This window comes from Nematolebias whitei, chromosome 2, assembly GCF_014905685.2.
Source record: "Nematolebias whitei isolate Nwh7 chromosome 2, NemWhi1, whole genome shotgun sequence".
In the NCBI taxonomy this organism is placed as follows: domain Eukaryota; kingdom Metazoa; phylum Chordata; class Actinopteri; order Cyprinodontiformes; family Rivulidae; genus Nematolebias; species Nematolebias whitei.
Window position 1 is genome coordinate 28630865 of NC_056499.1, and position 6329 is coordinate 28637193.

The window sequence follows — 6329 nt, forward strand, 5'->3', positions numbered from 1 at the left end:
CAATCACAACATCATGGCTACGTAGGAGAAGGATCCCGGTACTAAAATGGCCAGCCCGCAGTCCAGATCTTTCACCCATAGAGAACATTTGGTGCATCATAAAGAGGAAGGTGTGACAAAGATGGCCCAAGATGATTGAACAGTTAGAGGCCTGTATTAGACATGAATAGGAGAGCATTCCTATTTCTAAACTTGAGAAACTGGTCTCCTCTGTCCCCAGACGTCTGTTGAGGGTTGTAAGAAGAAGGGGGGATGCCACACAGTGGTAAAAATGGACTTGTCCCAACTGTTTTGGGATTTGTTGACAGCATGAAATTTGGAAACAACAAATTTTTCCCTTAAAATGATACATTCTCTCAGTTTAAACTTTTGATCTGTGATTTGTGTTCTATTCTGAATAAAATATTAGATGTTGGCACCTCCACATCATTGCATTCAATTTTTATTCACAATTTGTTTAATGTCCCAACTTTTTTGGAATCTAGTTTGTATTACTACTACTATACTATTACTACTACTACTACTACTACTACTACTACTACTACTACTACTACTACTACTACTACTACTACTACAACTATTACTAGTACTACTACTACTACTAATAGTAAGTATTATTATTATTAGTAGTAGTAGTAAAGGAAAATCTTTAAAAAGGAAAACAGGCACAAAAAGACTGAAGACATTTTCATATGCAGTATAATTGCATGCTCAAAAATAGCACAAGCTAAGGCAAAATGAGTCAGAAGGAAGAGCAGCTCAGTTTCTGTGGTTTTACACAACTAAAAATTAACATCTGCAACTGAGAGAGAATAATTAGGTCACTTAAAGTGAGCAGAGAAGGCATTTCAGCCATGCTTCAAGAAGGAAAATGATGATCGTCTTGCAGCGTTCATTTTAAAGTTACCATCTTGTTCTCCACCAATGCAATTTGAATCATTTTGATATAAACCCACCTAATTAAAGAACTCGTTCTTTTTCATGTCTCTTTTTCAACTTTTTTTTAGTCAATCGCTTTGGCTACTCTTTCATCATCACACAACGGATTATTTGCTGCTGTGAAGCTCGCATCTTCATGAGGTATCAAACAGGTTTGCACAGGCTTCTCAATAAAGGCCCATTTTGTAAAAGAAAGTTTTTTGTATTACTAGTTTGCCTACAATAATTTAGATGTCAATTGTAATAAAATGAACTCAAAGGGAAATGTGACACATTACACAATTTATTAATTATTTTGATACATCTAGATTATTTTTTCATTTCTCATCCTTGCTCCCTTTTGTGTCTTTCTTGCTGGCACTAACATGTTCATCAACAGTCAGGAGTCCAATAGTCTCAACACTCACCCAGAATCTGCTTCTGTGAGCCCAGGCAGCCATGTTTCCTCTGGCAAAATAAAACCCACCTAGCCACAGTTCTGATTTGTGATAACTTGGTTGCTATTTGTTTTATAGCTACATTTTACAGAACATTAAACAATTTTTGTAATTATTTTTTGTTGAATATTATTTTAAATAATAAATTTGATCATTTCTATCCTGAATGGTAGTCACTGACCTGTTTAATTCTGGCCATCTAAGAAATGAGGCTCAGTTGAATCAGACGGTTTCAGTCTTCTCACAACCTGTCAGATCATGTGGCGTAACTTCATTAACAACATTTTTGGTCATTTAAACTATTTATTATTTAATATTCAACATAGTATAAATTAGCAAATATTAATTAGATTACCCCCAAAAAAATGCTAATCTAATGGGAGCTTTCATGGTTATGGAGGGTCAGAAGTACTTTGCACTATATATTTTATTACTGCAAGTCAGACCTTACAGATATTGAGGAAAAAATACCTAGCAGCTGTCATAAAAAAATACTCCTCAGATTTGGTTGTTTATGTCCAGAGTTTTGTCATTTCCTGTTCTACGTTTTGTGTCGTGCCTCACAGCTGCCTGCCTCCTGCATGTCCTGCATCTGGGTTCACAACATGGAACAAATTCAACTCTATCGTGATCTGTAATGGTTAGATCCAGGAATGCAGACAAACATGAAGAAGCTTATTTAAAGCTTAAAGGTTTTATTTAATAAAATAAAAGAGCTGGCATGACAGCAAAAAAAAAAAAAAAAAAAAACAAAGCTTGAGGAAACACGAAGGAGTCACAAATAAAAGTGGACATGGCATAAAGCAGACACAATGCCAGACTGAAGATGGAGTGAAAAACTAAGGGGTAATGACATTAGCTTCAAATGAGACTGGTGGGAATGAGGAACAGGTGTAGGTGGGCGTGGTAAGATGGATAAATACTGAGGAAGAGTGAACTGATGGTACAGGGAACACTGGGAAAAAACAGATAAAACCAATTAAACACAGATACTGATTAACTTTCCTTGAGGTTTGCAAAAAAAAGTAGTGCTTTTGACATTACTACATATTCATTTTTTTTTTTTAAGTAAGACAAACAAAATCTCTGCCAGATGTTTTTTAGACTTGTTTTAGACTTCAGACTTTATTTGTTTTAGGTTTAAGTTCAGCGCCTGCAGAAACAGCCAGAGGGTTTTGAGCAGTAACTTATTTCTGGTAGCAAGGCTGTTTTTGCATTCTTAAACATCTTTAGGCCAGCACAGACAGAAAGACTTTTGAGAAAGCTAGATTATTTTTTCATTTATCATCCTATAGCATGAGCATAAACATAAACTAAGCAATGTATAACAATTTTTATTCCTATAAATTGGCCTGTTTCAATTCAAAGAGTATTTGAACGAGTGTTGATGACAAATGTTGATTGAGTACTGTCTTAGAGGTGATAGGTCACGAAAGAAAACAGTTCATTGTGAGGTGGCCAGAACAGGAGCCATATATTTCATTGAGGTGAAGATTAATATAAATTTCACAGGGATAAAACAAGAGTGGCCCCCACAGAGACAAATAGGACTTCATGTCCACATTGTTCTCCTTGACATATATATTATTATTCATGGAACTGAGACAAATGTAGAAGAACTGAACTTTGTATGTTGCATGTGCGATCATCATGGTTATACTGTATGTTGGTTTGCATGCTTATCATGTACTTATGGGAAGCTATATGATTTTTTTCAATTGGCAGCAGCCTGATTTAATAGGCTCTTTCTGTTCACCTGGGATTGGGGAAATGATGAGGTCAACTTTGGTCAACCAGAGACACGACAACAGAGACGCCTGCTGATGTAGACTGAAGTGTGTTGCAAGGAGAAAGAAGATAAGCAAGGACTTTGTTAGAGCAATTCCTAAATAATGTTTAAAAAAGACTTGCTGTACATTATCACACATTTATAATAACAATTAAAAAATAAAATATTACAACTTAGGATTGAATTTTGTGTGTAGTTGTACAAGTTCATAATTGAAAACCTAAATAAATTTAAATAAAAGTCTTTCAAAGGACAGAAATAACATGCCCTGTTCTCGTGGCAATATGTCCAGGATGGAGCAAACTCCAGTTCTCAAGGCTCTTTGTGCAAGTCTCATCACTCTACAGCCATGTTGTCAGTGTGGGGCCATCAGGGCCAGCAAGGCCTTCTCTGCTAGCCTAAACACTATCAAATGTACTAACGTACATTTTAATAAACAGTAGTCCCTTGTTTATCACTGGGGATCCGTACCCTGAAGCCCCACAACAAGTGAAAAACCGTGAAGTAGGAATAGTAGTTCAAGTTCAAGTACAGTAAAGTTTATATTAAGACTTTAGAAACTCTTCCCACACTCTTGCAATATTCTAAACGCTTAAACCTACGTCATTTTAACAACATACGTTAAAAAATTTTACTTACTAGCTCTGCAGAACAGCAACAGCTCTAGTTCTGGTCCAATTCTGTTCTATTCAGACTCTATTTGTTTCTGCAGACCTATCCTGCAGCGATGAAGCCCACAAATCAGTCCTTTAAACTTTTAAACCTACTAATTTTAACAACATACAGTACTTTTATGTACAGGAGCTACAAAATTTTACTTACCAGGCTCTGCCGAACAGGAGCGGCTCAGTTCTGTCCGACCCGATAGATGAAAAAAGTCCTGGTGCTGTATGAATGAAGCCCACTGCTGCTGCTCCAGGAGCAAGGCTGCCCTGGATTTAATCCACCACCTCTGGCCCAGTCTGGACCAGCACTGCATGACAAGAACCAGGCTGAAGCCTGCAGCCGTCTGTTTCCTGCAGCTCCCAGGATCCGGGTCACACTGAGTCCAGATCAACTGCAGCAGCTACTCAGCAGTGAAGTTACAACTTGAAGGACGAGTTCAGCTTCAGAATTATTTGACATTTTCCTGCCAGTTCTGTGAGCTTATCATCGTTACTTCTGACTTTGTGCTGCAAAACTTTCCCCCCGTTTGCAGAAAGCGGTTGGAAGCAGTGTTGACTTCTGGGAAGTGACTGATGGCTTCTGGGTAATGTAGTTATTTAGACTGGAAAAACAGTGAAAGCTTAATGAAAGAAAACTGCAAAATGGTGGAGCATTTTTTTCTTTTATTTTTTTATATTATGTACAATACTGTACTTAAACAAACTGCGAGAGAGCAAGTCCGCGAAAGTCGAACTGTGAAGTAGCGAGGGAATACTGTATATATATTTGTATGCATTTATATGTATTAAGTTGTTCTTAAATGTATTTTCTCTCCATTTAACAACTTTTCTCCTTGTTGTGCAGCATCCAGAGACAACATCAGCATTTTCATATTGTTTGGATGGTCGGAGAGTGTACTGGTCAGAGCTAAGAAACTGTAGCGAGCTGCACAAGCTAAACTACATTTATGTAGATTTAATAGCCGTTTTTGTCAATTCACAATGGCTGCTCCTGTCAAGCAGACATTCTTAGCCCTAAAGTGAAATAAAACTGATGCCAGAAACACAGGCAGACTTGACTTTTAACATTATCCTCCTTGGCAATAGAAATTAACTTATTCTTAGAATTGAAATGCACAGATAACCTGCATAACAGAGTATTGATAAGTATACTCTGCTTGAGGAAAGAACGAAGGATGGATTTTGTATGCAAATAAACCAGACTTTTGGTGAATAAAATGCAACTACTCATTTTTTTTATCTTTTTTGTCATTTTATTACACTAATATTGATGCTTTTGCTAAATATGTATGTGGCGTAGCTGTGGCTGCAGTAAAATGAAACATGTTGAATTGTGTAATTTGTATTTCTTGTTGTAGTAATGCATTCATTCTCACTATAATACCTGTCTGTGATGCAGCTCCCTATTATACCACATTTATGTGTATCATTGATGGCTTCTATAGCCATGGCGTCATAATGAAACTATTAAGAGGTGGATAAATTCAGGCAGGACAGCACTGAAAATCTAGATGTAAAATGCACAGCCCATCATATTGTTAACCCTTCTGAACAGTGATCTCACGCAGATATCACAAATCTCTATTTAAATAAATCGGGGTGGGGGAGGGGGTAATTTTTAATGATTTGTTGACACAGAAACAGAACAATTACAGTACCAACAATCATGTTTGATAATAACTACCAGTGATTAAATAGCAGATGACGTTTTGAATATTGTAAAACCCATTTTATAATTGTAAATAAATAAATAAATACAATTTAATTTGCCCCAAGCTGGGCCCTTGAGCAAGGCTCTTAACCCCCACCATCTGCTCCCCCTAGTTTCCTAGATAGCCGCTCTCTGCTCCACACAGAGGGTTGTGGTAGCTCTGTGGTCTGTGGTTGCATCAGGAAGGACATTGGGCATAAAAACATTTGCCAAGTCTTTGTGTGAGTTAGTTTGCTTTGGCGACCCCTGAAGAAGGGAGCAGCCGAAAGAAGAACAGTAAAAATTATAATTGTACATAGAGACTGTTTACGGTTCGCTGGACAGAATGTTCGTGTATAATGTGTCTGCCTTATTGAGGTGATGACAAAACGCTCACCAACGCTGAGCTGGCCTTTGATCAAATATCGTCAAACCTCACTGGTTACACACGAACCAGTCATGTTTTTAGAGGCTCTGCCCTGCAACTTACAAAACATAAAGGTCATCATGGTTCCTAACACCAACAAGATGTCACGTCAAGATACAGAAAACAAAGGTATATATTTTAATAGATCCTATTATTTGCTCCAAACGGGATGTATTGCTTTCCATGTACATGCTCTACATTTTTCAGACTTTTCCAGGACTATTGCCTCACACACAGCAGGATGATCTGCAGTTTAAATCTCAGCTCTGAACGCCTTTTTTCAATAGTGTCTTATTTAATGGATACTTTACAAAGCCAGCAACGATAAACTCGTCTATGCTTATAGTTGGGCAAAATGCAAAGGTCTTATGAAGGTATGTTC